This window comes from Lampris incognitus, chromosome 8 (assembly GCF_029633865.1).
Source record: "Lampris incognitus isolate fLamInc1 chromosome 8, fLamInc1.hap2, whole genome shotgun sequence".
Classification (NCBI taxonomy): Eukaryota; Metazoa; Chordata; class Actinopteri; order Lampriformes; family Lampridae; genus Lampris; species Lampris incognitus.
The window spans coordinates 13,546,571-13,564,854 of record NC_079218.1 but is presented as its reverse complement, the minus strand read 5'-3'; the positions used below and the strand labels follow the sequence as shown (position 1 = coordinate 13,564,854).

The following is an 18,284-nucleotide window of genomic DNA, read 5'->3' as shown; positions in this document are numbered from 1 at the left end:
GGATAAGCAGTTTGGATAATGGATGGATAGATGGATGGATGGAAGGATGGATGGAAGGATGGATGGATGGATGGGTAGATAGATGGATGGATGGATGGATGGGTATATGGAAGGATGGATGGATGGATGGGTAGATAGATGGATGGATGGATGGATGGGTAGATAGATGGATGGATGGATGGATGGATGGATGGGTAGATAGATGGATGGATGGATGGATGGATGGATGGGTAGATAGATGGATGGATGGATGGATGGATGGATGGATGGATGGATGGATGGATGGATGGATGGATGGATGGATGAAGTTGGGGCTCTGGGTCCTGCTCAGCATCTTCATCATGCATAGAAAAGGAGAAGGTGACTAAAGAGAGAGAGACCCCACCCAAAACCACAACCACACTCAAAATGAAGGAAAATGAAGGCGAACATTTCCACATTTTCAGTGCTGTCAGAATAAGGGTCATTTCAGTCAAAGGTCTAATGAAGAGACTTCAAATCTCTGCCCGACCTTTGACCCTGCTCACAGGCCTTGATGACACGTTTCTGTCCTTTCTATCCTGTTTCTTTCCTCTGTCCGTCCTGAGCAGCGGCAGTTCACATGATGTAATTTTACCTCCAGATGCATCTGAAGCCGCGCGTCCTGACATCATTACGGTGGACCACCACGGTGGACAGGAGCACCATCAGGAGTCATCATCACCTGCATGTGATCCTGTCTGTCCCCTGCCTGCTCATGTTTCCTTCCCTTGTCATAACTACTGACATTTCTCTTCAGACAGCGTTTTATATGATGCATCAACCTTTAAAAGCATTACACTACAAAATTTTGGATTGAAACGGATCAATATATATATAATATCTGACTTTGTCTGTTTTTAATCATATTGCAACTTTATTTTGACCACTAGTATGTGTATAATGGTATTAATAATGCATCCTGTATTATTATAATTATATACTTCACATGAAATGATGCATATCTCTATATATAATGATTATATATATCACTTTAGATATGAATACATTTACTCCCATAGACAGATTTATAGAGATAGTCACTAGTCAGTATATACTATATATATATACTATATATGTATGTGTGTGTGTATATATATGTGTGTGTGTGTGTAATTTGTCAGTGATAAGAGAGTGGATGGTTTTAGGAGGTTGACGTTTGCATTGGGGTTGCACTGTCCCTGACTCCTGTCCTGTATTCAGAATACGACCTGCTCCCATCCGGTAGACGCTACAGGGTCCCAGTTAAATAAAGGAGAGGATACCCGGACAGGTATAAAGACTCCGTCATCCCTCCATCAGCGACTCTCCTAAGCTCAGGACACGAGGTGTTGGAACGACCTGTGTGTTACTGTACCGTAGTGGATATGTCGCTCTGTTTTATTTCATCATCACAGCAACTTGCTTCTGTCATTCTCATCCGAGAATCCATCTTTCCCTCCGCCTCATATCTAAATCCCTTTATCTATGAAGTGTTTCATCTGTTTTATTTCGCTTCGCCCACTCGCTACCTCGCTCACACCCATCCACCCCGGAAGAGCTGTTCCTCCTCTGATGCTCTTCTTGAGGTTTCTCCCAGTTTGTTTTTCCTTTTTTTCAATCTGTTTTTTGTTGTTGCGTTGATCTTTTCCTCATCCAAACCCTGAGGGGAGAGGGGGTCGTCCGTTGTCATCTACTATAGTGACCTGTTTTTCATTATTTCAACGTGAAGCCCTCTGAGACCGTAACTGTGATTTGGGGCTTTATGAATGAACTGGACTTGATGTTGGTCCAGAGGAGAGATTTGAACTGTTGGATGTCTCATCAGCCTCCATGTAGTTACAGTCAGAGCCCCACGGCTGCTTCAGCTCCGTGTAGTTTACAGATTTCTGGTGGCTGAACAGGGAAACTGGTTTTCCATCGGTCAGTGCACAGTGAGGAAGTACAGTAGATTAGGAATGTACAGGGGATGGGCCATCTCTCTCTCTCGCTCTCTCTCGTCTCCACCATGGAATGTCTCATTTAATTCTGTCTCTGTCTCCTGATCCATCCATCACTCTCTTTTTGTCTCTTTGTCACAGCCCCCTTCTCTCTCTCTCTCTCTCTCTCTCTCTCTCTCTCTCTCTCGCCACTACTCCCTTTCTTTCACAGTATTTCTCTCACTCTCATTTTCCCCTCTCTGTGCCCCCCCCCATCTTTCTCATTTCCCTCATGAATGAGTGAGTGAGTAAGTGTGGGCGAACAGCCATAGCCGCTGATGCACTCCTTGGTCATTAATAAAACTTTTATACACAGTCAGGAAATGCATTTGAGTCCTCGTGGCTGGAGCTCCATCTCAGACACACAGGAAATGGTTGCTTGGCTGGCAGCCAATCCAGCTATTTCAGGGTGTTCGTCCGGCCAATCCACAAAGGCCTGGTCAGTTAATGGAATGGCAGTAGTGGTGGTGACCGTTGGGTAGAAGGTGGGAAGAGCTGGGACCAGTAAGTAGATTTGAATGGGGAACTGGTTAGTGGGTTAAATGACAAACTGGTTAGTAGGAATGAGCTGGTAAGTAGGTTTGGATGGGGACTAGTTAGTATGTTTGATGGGAACTGGTTGGTGGGATTCAGCAGGGATTGGTTAGTAGAATGGAGGAGGGACTAGTTAGTAGGGTTGGGTGGGGACTAGTTAGTAGGGTTGGGTGGGGACTGGTTAGTAGTTTTGGTGGTGAACGGGTCAGTAGAAGTGGGCTAGTCATCAGGGTGGGTGGAGACTGGTCAGCTGGGTTGGATGAGGACTGGTTAATAGGTTTTGATGGGGACTGGATAGTAGAAGTGAGCTGGTCAGCATGGTGGAGAGGGAACTGGTTAGTAGCGTTGGATAGGGAATGTTTAGTAGGGTTGGGTGTGGACGGGTTAATAGGGTTGGGTGTGGACGGGTTAATAGGGTTGGATGGGTCTGTTAGTAGGGTTGGATGGGGTCTGGCCAGTAGGGTTGGATGGGGTCTGGTTAGTAGGGTTGGATGGGGTCTAGTCAATAGGGTTGGATGGGGACTGTTTAGTGTCGGGTTGGATGGGGACTGATTAATAGGATGGAGCAGGACTGGTTGGTAGGGTTGGAGGGAGGGAGGGGAGCTTATAGGTGGGGGAGGTTCACCTGGGAATGAAATATGTGTGGGAGAAAAATAAAGTTAGCATAGAAATGTTCAGGCATGTTTCATCAAGTCCAATTTAACCCAGTTAGCTAAACCAGGTATTTGGAAGTGCAGGTTAAAAGTTATGATGTGAGATGTCCAATATGATCAATGGTGGAGACATTGCTGATCTACTTCCTGGTTCACCCTGCAGGAAGTAGCAGCCTATACTTACCGTAGGCAGTGGTAACCATCCATAAACTAGTCGGTCAGCACCATAGAGAAGTCAAAGATAATGGACAGTCATGGACAGTCTGACTGAGACACTAGACTCCCTTTCCTTTAAGGCAGGCAGTATGATGACCCTGCGCTGTTGTCTCACGTTGGTCATCCTGAGCAATGTGAACCAACAAACTGACCCTTGAAGACCAAAACTGTTCCTGATGGTTCAGCCCTTCTTTATTTACACCGGAGCGATCTGGAAAATAAAGGCTGTTTCAGTCGCTCCACTAGCTCCTGCTCAGCGAGCCTCGCCAAACTGTAATGGTTTATCTGAAAACTCCCTCAATGACCAGGAAACACTGGAGGCATCCTCTTCCTCCTCTCTCTTGTCATTTATTCATTCATCGGATGTGGAGCGCCACATTGTTGAGAGCTTTTCACACAATGCTCATTTATTGGTTGGGTGAAAAACAAAATACCTGGTACTTTTTAGCTACTATGTCATATTATATTATATCACATTGTATTATATTATATTATATCATATTATATTACATTAAATTAAATTATATTACATTATACTATACTATATTATATCATATTATACTATATTATATATTTATTAAATTATATCATATATCAATTAAATTATATTATATCATATCATATTATATTAAATTATATTATATCATATATTATATTAAATTATAATATATTATATTATATCATATTATATTATATTATATATTATATTAAATTATATTATATTATATCATATTACATTATATCATATCATATTATATTAAATTATATTATAATATATTATACTATACTATATTATATCATATTATATTATATGAATTTAAATCATATTATATCATATCATATATCATATCATATCATATCATATTATATTATGGGACATATGCAAAATGATACATTTGTGTCTCATATCTATGATGCTGTACAGCAGACACAGTACATTACATAGTGTGACATCCATCACCCAGACAGGAGGAGAGGTGGCATATTTGCTTTTGTCAAAGACAGACCTCAAAGACCTCAAAGAGAGGAGGAGAAAAACAGGAGGGAGTGGTGAGAGAGGAGGACGAAGAACAAACTCAGAGACAGATAGAGAGAGAGAGAGATGGAGAGAGGTGGAAAGAGATGGCAGGAGACGGAAGTAGAGACAATCAGAGAGCGAGAGAGGGAGAGAGAGGGAGGGAGAGAGGACATTAACTCTGATTAAAGCCAGATGTCTGCTCTGTGCTGCGAGCGAGGGAGTCAGCGGAGGAGAGAAAGATGGAGAGATGACCCACTGCTGCCGTTGTAGATTTAACCTTTTATACATCCAGGAAAGGTGATGCTTAGCACACGTAGTGTTATGGCTGCATGTCATGTGGACAGGTACAGCTTACTGAGCCAGGAGACACACACACACACACACACACACACACACACACACACACACACACACACACACACACACACACACACAGATAGATAGATAGATAGATAGATAGATAGATAGATAGATAGATAGATAGATAGATAGAGAGATAGACAGACAGACAGACAGACAGACAGACAGACAGACAGACAGATAGATACAGACAGACAGACAGATAGACAGACAGAAAGCAGACAGACAGATAGATAGAGGCAGACAGAGATAAACTCTGTTTCTCCTCCTTTGCATTTTACACCCCCTTCAACCCCCTCTTCTCCTCCCTGACTTTTCCTTCATGTCTTCGCTCCTCTCAGTCCCTCCATCGCCCTTCTCTTTACTGTGCTCCCATACTCCCTATCCTGATACCGCTCTTCTGCCACCCTTCACTCCCTCCCTCACTCTCTCACCCCGCTCTCTTTCTCTCATACCCATCTTTCGCCGTCTCATCCCTCTCCTTCTCTCTTCCCTCTTTCTCTCGCTCTCATCCCTCTCCTTCTCTCTTCCCTCTCTTACTCTCTCATCCTTCTTTCTTTCTGTCTGTCTCTCACCCTCCCCTCGATCTCTCTGTATTACTCTCTTCTCTCTCTCTTCCTTGTGCTAATCATATCAGTCTCTCAACCACCCACTCTATCTGTTCCTCCCTCCTCTCTTGTCCCTCTCGCTCTCTCTCTCTCTCTCTGGGGGCCATGCTCACAGCACATTGATATGGAACAGTGCCTGAGGTGTGTGTGTGTGTGTGTGTGTTGGGGGGGGGGGTCGTGTCAGGTTTCAGGCAGGATGATGATGTCGAAGCTATTAACCATGTCGCAGAGAGAAAACCACGCGCCCTAATCGTCTAAACTCACCCCCCCTCATTTATCCCCACCCACAAACATACTCTCTCTCTATCTCTCTCATTTTCTCTTTATCACTTTCTTCTTATGTCCCATCTTCCTCCCTCCCTCGCTCGCTCTATCCGCACTTCCTTTCTTTCCCTGAGGATAAAAGCGCACAGCAGACAGGAAGCGGACTGACCCGACACACACACACACACACGGGGGGGGGGGGGAGATTTAAAATATCCATCATACATTTCACCTTCTTTCATATCCACAAAAGCTCCACCAACTCCGGTAGAGGAGCCTCATTCATGTGTCTCCTTTTGACGTCAACTGAAAACTGACGGAGTGCCCACATCAGCCCAAATCAACCCAAATGATCCCACATCAGCCCAAATCAACCCAAATGATCCCAAATCAGCCCAAATGAACCTAATAGCTGAATAAAATGTCGTTTAATGTTGCGCGGATGTTCTGGTCCTCTCTCTGCTGGTGACTTCATCCTTTCATTCGATCAGATCTTCATATTCCCCAACTTCTCGTAATTCAAAGTATATGATTCAGCAGTTCACGTGAACACGGCCTCCCACCGGCCTGCGTTGTGTGGCTACGCTACACAGCCCGTTTCCTGGGGAGAACGTCCTGGTTTACTGTGCAGTGTAGTTTTTCCCGTTCATCTTATTTTATTTCTATTTCAATCGATAATCGACGCTTGGGACAATATTTGCGCACGTGCGTCACGTCGGTAAACCTCACTGAATTGAATTGCGAGAGACAGAGAGCGAGAGAGAGCGAGTGAGAGAGAGAGAGAGCGCGTGTGTGTGGGGTGGGGGGTTGGGGGGGTGGAGCGGGGGGGTGGAGCGGAGTCTATGTTCAGTCATTCAGTTCGCAGCCGGACGGCCTGACGGAGAGCAGCACTAGAGGAGAGGGGGAGCTCTCTTTTCACTCCATCATCTACTTTTTAAATCCCCAAAACCTTCGCAGCTGTTTCCACTCCGCTATCTCACACCGGGCAGGCTGCTGCGGGCGGAGGACCTCTCTCGTTTCCTCCTCCTCCTCCTCCTCCTCCGACTGAAAATCGCAAAACTCATCACGTCTTCTCTTGCTCGGACCGGGCGGAGGACGGCCGGAGAAGCGCACATTTAGACAAAACAACAACAACAACTAAGGACGACAACGACGACACAATCTCACCAAACGTGAGCCCTCCGGCTCCGCTCCGAGCGGCTGTGGAGCAGCGGGTACGCGCACGGATTCGGTTGCGCGCTCCAGAGCGAAAAGCTGCGGGAGGCGAATCAAGGTGACGCCGAGAGCATCATCTCCACCTGTCTCCATCCACACGCACACACACACACGCACGCGCGCGCACACGCCGCTCGTCCAGACGACGCCCTCTGCTCGCCACAGAATGGATCTCCCACCGGTCAGAGGTACGAAATGCTTTGATGTGTTTGTGTTTTGGGAGAAAGAGAGAGAGAGAGTGCTGAGAGAGAGAGAGAGAGAGAGGGAAAAGGTGGGAGAGGTCTGTGATAGCGGGCATGTCTGAAGTCAGATGGAAGACAAACTCCCCGTCCGGACAGCAGAGCTGACAGGATGAGAGAAACCTGCTGCTCATTCCCACACAGAGAGAGAGGGAGAGAGAGAGAGAGAGAGAGAGAGAGAGAGAGAGAGAGAGAGAGAGAGAGAGAGAGAGAGAGGGAGGGAGAGGGAACTATGTGGCTGAAAGCTGCGGTGGTTTTTCTTCTTTCCTTTCCACTTGTTTAAGATCTGTCGTGCTGACACCGTCAGATGGGGTGAAGGAGATCTGAGCGGAAGTAGTACTGATATCTAATACCGTCACTTTGTTTCCTGATGGCCAGTTCCCCCCTGTGATACAGAGTAACCCTTCAGGCGACAACTCTTTTGTCATGTTGTTACAATGTAGCGACGCCAAAAGTGGCCATGCACAATCTTTGGTGCTTTTCAGATATCCGACAGGGAATAAGGCGTCCTTAACTTCCTCCTCGCGTGTCCGACACGTATCTAATTCTCCTCCCTGTGGGCTGCAAGCAGTTTACAGTTCCAGACCAGTTTTATTTGTGCGTTATAACGTCTTTTAATTATTTACCTAAACTTTTGTATATGCACACAGGACTTGCGGGGCAGGCCGCGCGCCCGCGCGCGTGTGGGTTGGCAGATAGATCGCTGGTTTACTTATAGATAGATAGATAGATAGATAGATAGATAGATAGATAGATAGATAGATAGATAGATAGATAGATCGATAGATAGATAGATTGATTGATTACCCTGAGGTAATTCGTTATTGATCAGATTAATAAGATTCATTTAGAGATAGTGAATGTACACCTCTCACCACTAGAAATACGTTAGCTTCAATAATTGCGATAAAGTAGTTCTCTAAAATGGATGATGGACAGGTCAGCAGCGCTAACATGTCACGTGACGCCCTGCATGACAGCGTGTTGACCCGCAACCTTCTCTTCATGCTAAACCAATGAGATGTGACAGATTGTTAGCATGCATGTTAACTAACCTCTAAGTGTTTTGGGCATAAAGTATGAGAGTGTGTATGTGCGTGTGTGTGTGTGTGTGTGTGTGTGTGTGTGTGTGTGTGTGTGTGTGTGTGTGTGACTGGGATGGGGACATGCAGGGTTGGGATTGATCGTCCTCAAGGTCGGATGTAAAATGTCAATACCCATCTCTGCTGGAGCGGTGGGGGACTGGAGGGGTAGCCGGATGAACAAATGATGAGCTGGACTGATGGAGAGAGAGAGGGGGGGGGGGGTGATGTGGGGAGAGTGAGGGAAGAGAGAGAAATTGAGAGAGGGAAGAGAGAAAGGAGAGGAAGGGAGAAAGGGAATAAAGACAGAGAAAGAGTGTAAACATAACGAGAGAGAGAGAGAGAGAGAGAGAGAGAGAGAGAGAGAGAGAGAGAGAGAGAGAGAGAGAGAGAGAGAGAGAGAGAGAGCGAGAGAAAGAGGGAGAGAGTGGTGAGGGAGGAAGGAGTGTAGTGAATGGACTGACAGATGATGGGAAAGGTGGATAGATGAGACGGCGAGGGAAGAAAGAGGTTAAGCTTGGCAGACAGCGGTATGGACATATGAATGGGTGGATGGATGGATGGATGGAGAAATGAATGGAAGTATGGAGTGGCTATTATTGGGGCCAGGGCTTTGGTGAATGGGAGGTGTGATCGGCTGGGGCTTGGTTTAACAGTGTGAGTGATGCGCCGCAGCCACTAAGCAGCATGACTCCTGTTTTAATCATAACCAACCGTCTCCGCTTCCAAGAAATTAACATGAGGAAAGAAAACTATTATCTTCCCGCATGTACCCCCCCTCCCACCCCACCCACACACACTTTAGTACGGCATCGTGTGAAAAGACATCGGAAGGCTGGATCACCCACCAGGCCAAAGGGGGAAACTGTCCGGGGGTCTCGGCCCCCGAGGGGCCCCGAAAACCCCAGAGTTTGTCGTGTGTAAACTGGTTTGTGTAAATCTGGGGATTTCCCCCCTCCCCCCCTTTTCTTCCCACTTGTACCCGGCCAATTACCCCACTCTTCCGAGCCGTCTCGGTCGCTGCTCCACCCCCTCTGCCGATCCGGGGTGGGCTGCCCACATCCGGCGCCCCGACCGACCAGAGGAGGCGCTAGTGCAGCGACCAGGACACATACCCACATCCGGCTTCCCACCCGCAGACACGGCCGATTGTGTCTGCAGGGACGCCCGACCAAGCCGGAGGTAACACGGGGATTCGAACCGCCGATCCCCGTGTTGGTCGGCAACGGACTAGACCGCTACGCCACCCGGACAGCCACGTCAAATGCACGGCGAATTAGCTTGGACGTATGCATCCTTTAAACGAAGCGTCATGTGCAGCAGGACTGACAGGGCCTGTGTCATGTCCACGCTCTGCAGAACGGGACCCTGCCGGTCCAGCCTGATAACAGGGTTTTATTTACAAATGCACTTCAGGAAACTCGTCCATTCTGTTATCCAGAACAACCTCGTGGGCCCGACGGAACAAGCCCCGAGACGGACAACACACGACCAGCAGTCAGGAGCGGTCGGCTTCAAAGCGCCACTGCAGTTTCCTCGGTTTAGGTGGACTTTCATGTGGTGCTGGACCTGCTGGGACCAGTCTGGCAGACACAGGAAGCTGTCATCTCTGCAAGAAAGACCTTTCCTCACTTAATCCAGGACCAGAACCCGAGCCTCTTCCCCATTTCCCCAAATTAACCCTTTTAGGGATGTCGTCAAAGCCTGTGGCTGTGACCTTTGACCTTCTTTACTGTGGTTTCCTGTGACGTCGGGGATCATCGAGTAATTAAAAGTTATTCTGCTGTTGTGACAGTGAGGCACCCTGGAAGAACCTCGGCTCGTTGGCTTCTGCGGCACATCCAAGTGGTTTTGAGCTTGACAGCCCCGAACCCTCCCTGAGGACGCTTCTGATTGTTTCTGCTCGGACTTGACGCCGTCTGTCCAATCCCAGAGCGTGTTTGGTGGTTGTAATCCCATCGCCGTGTTGTAACTTTCAGACCGTCAGTTTTTAGTCTTGTTGTACCCGTCCTGTCCTGACTTGATACCTGCACACTCGGCCTGCCGTTGATGTTCACTTTTTGCAAAAGTAGCGTTTGACCACGTGGTCAGATGACTGCAGACGGACGGAAGGGGGGAGGTCATCATTTCCTTTCCAAGGCTTCTTTTTTTTTTTGGAAAAAAAAATCCATGACAGATTTTAATAAACTAAAAAAATAATTAAAAAAAACAATAAGACAAATGAAACAACTGGTGCAGACTTATTTCACATGTCGACCATGGGCAGTGGGAAAAGATGAGGGTGCTTCTTTGGCGGGGGGGGAGGGCCTCATCCCCCAAACCCAACGGGCCCTTCAGAGAGACAAGATGCATCGGTTCACGGCTTCTGGACTCCCGCCGTGTCAGCGGTCCAACGATCCAAAACAGAACCATGAATGAACCTGACAAGATTGGAGACTCCTTTGTTTAGTCTGGAAGCCACGAAAACGTTTTTTTTTGTTAAGGCGAAAACGACCGAAATTCTTCCAAAACTCAACCGGAAACAATACCAAGTGTCATTATTCACATCATGTTTTCTGGCTGTCATACGAAGAAGCGCTACTCTCTCTCTCTCTCTCTCTCTCTCTCTCTCCCTCTCCCTCTCTCTCCCTCTCTCTCTCTCTCTCTCTCTCTCTCTCTCTCTCTCTCTCTCTCTCTCTCTCCCTCTCCCTCTCCCTCTCTCTCTCTCTCTCTCTCTCTCTCTCTCTCTCTCTCTCTCTCTCTCTCTCTCCCTCTCCCTCTCTCCCTCTCTCTCTCTCTCTCTCTCTCTCTCTCTCCCTCTCTCCCTTTCTCTGTCACACTCTCTCTCTCTCTCTCTCTCTCCCTCTCCCTCTCTCTCCCTCTCTCTCCCTCTCTCTCTCTCTCTCTCTCTCTCTCTCTCTCTCTCTCTCTCTCTCTCTCTCTCTCTCTCTCCCTCTCTCTCCCTCTCCCTCTCTCTCTCTCCCTCTCTCCCTCTCTCTCTCTCTCTCACGCTCTCACACTCCCTCTCTTGCTCGGACTTGCTGGTCTGCAGTGTCTATTTCAGTCCTTCCGTCGGGGTCAGATTCGGCACATCCGGAATCTCATCCAGTTTGTTGTCATTCAATCCCACTGCTCTCCCACAGGGCCGGACAGAGGCCCCTGGGTCTTAGTGCCCGACTGGCCAACAACTCTCTCTCTCTCTCTCTCTCTCTCTCTCTCTCTCTCTCTCTCTCTCTCTCTCTCTCTCTCTCTCTCTCTCTCTCTCTCTCTCTCTCTCTCTCTCTCTCTCTCTCTCTCACACACTCTCTCTCACACACACACACACACACACACTGGTGAACTGGCTGCTTTATTACTGCCTCATAAAATCTAGTTTTTGCTATTTTTACACACTGGATCTGTTTCCAAAGTAAACACAACCTGTGTGGCTCTAAAGATCAACTTTCTAATAAACTCTCTTAACATCCTGTACGTTCATACATGACAGACAGTCCACCTTTCTCTTTTCTTCAGCTCCTTACACACACACACACACACACACACACACACACACACACACACACACACACACACACACACACACACACACACACACACACACACTCCTAAAAATGCAGTGATATAGTCATCATTCATGTTCCTTATTCTCTCCCTAATGATGAAGGTGGCCAGATGCAGTGCCAGACATACTATATCTTGTATTTATCCTCTGTGCATGCCCTCATGGGGCGAAGTCATTTTTTAACCTTAACGATTTTTGATATTCATTTTTTCTTCTTTCTTTCATCTCAGATCAGAGCCAAGGAATTTTTCCCATATTAGCAACACTCACTAGAACGACCAAGGCCGTCATTTTGACGGTTTCGGATTTTCAAAGTTTAATAACTTTGCGGAAAAAAAAGTTACAGACCTGCCGCTCCGCGAATGCTCCTAAAATTGCATATCTTTGCATTAAAACAAATTTTAGATCAATTGCACAAAAAAGTTATAAGATCTACTGAAACGACCATGAGACCGCTCGTCATTTCCGCGTCATGTCAGTATTTATGAGGTGTTTTGGTCGCATAATTTCCTTCGTGAAGTTCACTGCTCTGTCCTAGAAACACACTAGCGTTCTCCAGTGCAGAGAAATAGTCTAAACATGATTTTTGATTATTGCCAATTGGGTACAGCCACCATTACAGATGCACCATGACTACCACCGAGGCGTTGCAGTATTTAAAGGCGTTGGACAGCGGCCATTTAAATTGTTTAAAAATAGTATTAAAGTTGTTAAAATGTTAGTTTTGGTGTCCGTTTCTTAACAGACACACTAACATATGCAATGCATTAATATCGCAACTGGGCATTTATCTTGACAGAATGTAGAGTTTAAAAACCGTGGGCTGTCATTTTGACGGCCTATGGTCGTTCTATTAGTTTTTTTTAAGTCCCGGCCCTTGTTTGGGACTGTTTCAGTGGTTATTTCAGTTCTTTTTTTTCTTTCTTTCTTTTTTTTTTTTTTTTACATTTCACGTTTTATAGGCCTCGTTACGTTTATTAGATTAGCAATATGTGTTTTCCATTTTGTTTTTCAGGTAGTATTTTCCCTTTTTCAATTTTGCTATTCAAGTTTGACCAAGTCTCTGAAGTTTAAATTGTTAAAAAATAGTATTATAGTTGTTAAAATGTTACGTTTGGTGTCAAGTTGTTTCTTAACAGACATACTAACATATGCAATGCATTAAAATCTCAACTGGGTATTTATCTTGACAGAACATAGTTTAAAAAAAGGCGGTCATTTTGACGGCCCATGGCCGTTTTATGTAGGGCTGCGGATAGCACATAACATTAGTCTACAATAGCTAACAATATCGAAGAGCAGGACAGTCATTACTAAATCTAAATCCCTAAATGTGTGTGGACAGTCCTTACTATGTTCTTAGTATTAACTAGTAAGTTGTATTACTGATTTGGGTTGCACCATAGCTAGTAAAGCGTCAATAACATGGACATACTGTTAATAACAGGTTACTATAGGCAGACATCACTCAGCAGCCAGCCAACCGAAACCTTCCCTACATTTAAATATGGAACTACCATGTTCCCTCTTCTCAAGTAAAGCGTTACAAACTGTCGAAGCTCGACATGGCGTGTTGTTGGATTGTTGTAGTTCGTTTGTTGTCGTTTAAATTAAGCTAGGTCTGTTTGTGTCTTGTTGTCATTTTGACAAAACGTTACAGGACAGGGTTTCACCAGTCATTACAACATCTAAATCCCCGCCTTTGTGTGTAAACTCCTTACCATGTTTAACTAGGAAGTTGTGAGCGTGTGATCTACTGATTTGGGTTGCGCTGTCCAGACGCACAGAACGGGTGGCTATAGTAAAACCTTAGTAACGTGCCAATCTGTTACTAGGCAGACGTCACATCAAACAGCCAATCACAGACCTTTCATACATGTAAACATGGAACTGCAGAGTAGAGCCCTGCGCGGGATTTCTGACCATTACCGCCCGCACCCGCATTGTGCGTGTTGCACTCCCGCATTGTGCGTGTTGCACTCCCGCATTGTGCGTGTTGCACTCCCGCATTGTGCGTGTTGCACTCCCGCATTGTGCGTGTTGCACTCCCGCATTGTGCGTGCTGCACTCCCGCATTGTGCGTGTTGCACTCCCATTCTGCTCATCCAGGCCCGCACAACAGAATTCCACTGATTTTGTGTGCTCTCCCGCCCCGCAGGGAAGACACATTATTTTACTGTGTACTATTAATAAAGGGATGCATAGCTGTCGGTAATAACGGAGCCAAATTACGTTCTAGTGCATAATTACATTGATTCTGGTGCAATAATTACAGCTGTTCCAGTGCAATAAGTACACCAGTTCTAAGGCAATATTAAACTGCACTGATTTGCCTTATAATTTTAGTACCTATGCTGTTTGTGCTGCTGAGGTTGTTTTACGTTTCCCTGTGTCTTTTAACGCACTGATGAGGAGCAGCCCTCCTCTGTTCTGTTCTCCTCCTCCGCATTCATACACGACTATCAAACATATTGCACCATTAAACGTAACCGAAAAACGAATGGACTGCTTTGCAACAGTGTTTTTCATTCAGCTGATGAAAAGTAAAATAAATAAATAAACAAGGGCAGCAACTATGTTGGCTCCACGGTTTACAACACAACACGACACGACACGACACAACACGACACGACACGACACAACACGACACGACACAACACGACACAGCACGGCCAACTAGCAGTGACGCATCTGTTCCAAACGCACGGAGTTTCCCAAACAGCAGGTTCCTGGTGTTCTCTCCTGGTTTTGACACGCCGTATTTGCTGGGAGCCGCAGACAGCACCCTTGAAACGAGACCGAGATCGCTGTGTAACGGATGGTGCTGGAAATGAGTGATGTTTTGTGGTAATCCTCAGTCCATATATCTGTTGTGATGGTACATCCATGTTTCGATAATGAGCTTTATCTCAGTTGCCACCGACGCCTGCAGTGCCTGAGCTCTCCCCTCCTCATGTCTGGATATGGTGGTTGGGTGAGGCATCTTTTACATCAGATTTGCCATATTTAGCGGCTACATTAACAACGTGTTGAACTACGTCAACAAAGCCTTCCGGCACGAAGTCATACGGCCGAATGTCTCTGCAGCAGAGTGCGACACATTCCTGGACTACATCGTGTTTAATGTGTGCAGGGAGCGGTGCTTTACCTCTGAAAGACAGCTACTCTGACCCGGGAGAACGGAGCGGGCATGTCGCCTCAGCCCAGAGGTGCCAGTCTGTACATCAACACCTTTGTACATTTGTCGCAGCAAATAGTCCCCTTCTTTTCCATCTTTGTCACAACTGAGAAATTTTTCCACATATCAGACTTCCCGCGCCATATTTTTGTATTGTAATGACCAACTCTTGAGTTTCTTCTCAACGTCATGTGTTGAGTCCGTCCGTCTTGTCAGCGCCTAGCTAAACCAGAACCAGACAATAAAATTCACATACAAACAAAACAGTTATGAATACAGACAAAACATCAGAGCCGGGGGATCTTTTAAGTGAAAACATTAAACAAAGAGCTCAAATAGCTTTTGCAGCGTTCTTATTTTTAGAGTTAACAGTGGTTTTATTGTACTGTTTGGTTTCCTTCTCAAATACTATAAATACGGGTTTAAAATGGCTAAATTCTGATTTATGAATATAATACTTCGCTAAAATAATCATCATTTTCCCAATAAAGAGAAAAGTCAGAGTCAGTGTTATTGGCAATATACCGTGACACGTCTTTCCCAAACCTGTTACTGCAGTGCCAGAACAGGTGCAGCACTCTTTCTTGGTGCATTTCACATAATGAACAGTCAACGCAAGTGTCTTTCTTAAACTTAAGATAATGACTTGCAGGATAATACCTATGTATGAGTTTGAAAGAAACTTCCCTTATTTTATTGGTAAAGAGATGTTTGTATGGAAGATTCCAGATACTTTTCCAATTCAAGTGATCAACAAATCTAGACCAATAGGATACAACAGAAGGGGTACTAGTAAAATCTTTTTGAAATAATGACCATATGTTAAGATTATTTCTTAAAGTCGTAGTCAGGCACACACTACCCACTGAAGTAGGGTCAAATGCTGGTAAGAGAACTGGTCTTTCTGCCCCTTTAGGACAATTAGAAGTCCAGAAGGAATAGCATCCATGACCGTGGCAAACTCCTTTGGGGTAACAGGAAGGCCAAAGGTATTAAGGAATTCAGAGTAGTTCAACAGCAGTCCATTAACATTAATTAATCAGGTTACTAGAATTTTATTATTGTCAAACCAGTTTAGATGGAATAGGGATCTATTTTTGAATGTAATACGCCAATTATGCCAAATGAAACAATTATGGGGGGAGAAATTGTGTTTGTAAATTAAAGACCATGCTAGAAGTGTTTGTCTGTAGAATTTAGATAAATTTAAGGGAAGTTTCTCTATCTTATAATCACAAAAAAGTACAAATTAAAGGCCTCCAATCATAGAGAAAATATAATTAGTTATAAAGTTCCAAGTAGATGTAGGGTTGTTTAGAAATTGCTTTGTCCAATTAATTTTAAAGTTATTATCGAGAATAGTGAAATCAAGAAAATTGAGCCCACCAGAGTCATCGGTGTTCATAATAACAGATTTTTTTTACATAATGAGTCTTGTTTTTCCATATAAAATTGACGAGTAATTTATCAATTATATTACATATCTGCTTATTGACAAATAAAGAGATTGCTGCATATGTTAGGCGGGATAACCCTTCTGCCTTCATCAGTAACACTCACCCTTTTAAGGATAAATGTCTTTGCAACCACTGGTTAAGAGTTTTTCTCATTTCATTACTTAACAAGCTAAAGTTTCCAGAACATATTTTTTTCTTAATTTTTCATGATGGTATTCCCCAAATAAGTAACTCTCCCTTTAACTGGTACGTTAGAGATATAGGGTATGTTACATTCTTTAAGAGAGAAAAGCTCACGCTTGTTCAAGTTAAAAAGAAAAAAGGAAGTCCAGATGCTGCAGAGGATGATTCTAGTGTTTTTACACTACCGTTCAAAAGTTTGGGATCACCCAAACAATTTCGTGTTTTCCATGAAAAGTCACACTTATTCACCACCATATGTTGTGAAATGAATAGAAAATAGAGTCAAGACATTGACAAGGTTAGAAATAATGATTTGTATTTGAAATAAGATTTTTTTTACATCAAACTTTGCTTTCGTCAAAGAATCCTCCATTTGCAGCAATTACAGCATTGCAGACCTTTGGCATTCTAGCTGTTAATTTGTTGAGGTAATCTGGAGAAATTGCACCCCACGCTTCCAGAAGCAGCTCCCACAAGTTGGATTGGTTGGATGGGCACTTCTTTGAGCAGATTGAGTTTCTGGAGCATCACATTTGTGGGGTCAATTAAACGCTCAAAATGGCCAGAAAAAGAGAACTTTCATCTGAAACTCGACAGTCTATTCTTGTTCTTAGAAATGAAGGCTATTCCATGCGAGAAATTGCTAAGAAATTGAAGATTTCCTACACCGTTGTGTACTACTCCCTTCAGAGGACAGCACAAACAGGCTCTAACAGGTACTATTTAATGAAGATGCCAGTTGGGGACCTGTGAGGCGTCTGTTTCTCAAACTAGAGACTCTAATGTACTTATCTTCTTGCTCAGTTGTGCAACGCGGCCTCCCACTTCTTTTTCTACTCTGGTTAGAGCCTGTTTGTGCTGTCCTCTGAAGGGAGTAGTACACACCGGTGTAGGAAATCTTCAATTTCTTAGCAATTTCTCACATGGAATAGCCTTCATTTCTAAGAACAAGAATAGACTGTCGAGTTTCAGATGAAAGTTCTCTTTTTCTGGCCATTTTGAGCGTTTAATTGACCCCACAAATGTGATGCTCCAGAAACTCAATCTGCTCAAAGAAGTGCCCATCCAACCAATCCAACTTGTGGGAGCTGCTTCTGGAAGCGTGGGGTGCAATTTCTCCAGATTACCTCAACAAATTAACAGCTAGAATGCCAAAGGTCTGCAATGCTGTAATTGCTGCAAATGGAGGATTCTTTGACGAAAGCAAAGTTTGATGTAAAAAAAATCTTATTTCAAATACAAATCATTATTTCTAACCTTGTCAATGTCTTGACTCTATTTTCTATTCATTTCACAACATATGGTGGTGAATAAGTGTGACTTTTCATGGAAAACACAAAATTGTTTGGGTGATCCCAAACTTTTGAACGGTAGTGTATATCAGTAGGTACTTGACTAGCATTCTTTAGAAAGTTAGTGTCGTCAGCAAGTTGACTAATTATAATACCTCTGCCTGCAATGGATATTTCTTTTAATGTGCCATTTTTAATATGACTAGTAAGAAGTTGTGTACAAAGAATGAATACATATGGTGAGACTGGGCAACCCTGACTGATGCCACGTTTTAAATGAAACCTCGGGGATGTACCTCTTTTCATTCTGATGACGCTATCACCATTGGTGTACATCGACTTTACAGAAAAAGTGACCAAATCCAAATTTTTCCATGGAGCAAAACATGAGATTGTGTTCTACCGTGTCAAAGGCTTTATAGAAGTCCGGGAAAAGGGTGAAACTATCATCAGGACATAAGAATGAGT

General features: G+C 44.6%; 1 protein-coding gene across 1 annotated transcript in view; it reads left to right on the top strand.

Annotated features, from left to right (window-relative positions):
* Nucleotides 1–6,506: 6,506 nt before the first annotated feature.
* Nucleotides 6,507–18,284, top strand: part of LOC130116866 (protein sprouty homolog 3) — a 27,844-nt gene continuing 16,066 nt past the window's right edge. The window contains exon 1 of the mRNA XM_056284950.1: nucleotides 6,507–7,032. The gene's annotated coding sequence lies outside the window, so the exon portion shown is untranslated. The remainder of the gene's footprint in view (nucleotides 7,033–18,284) is intronic.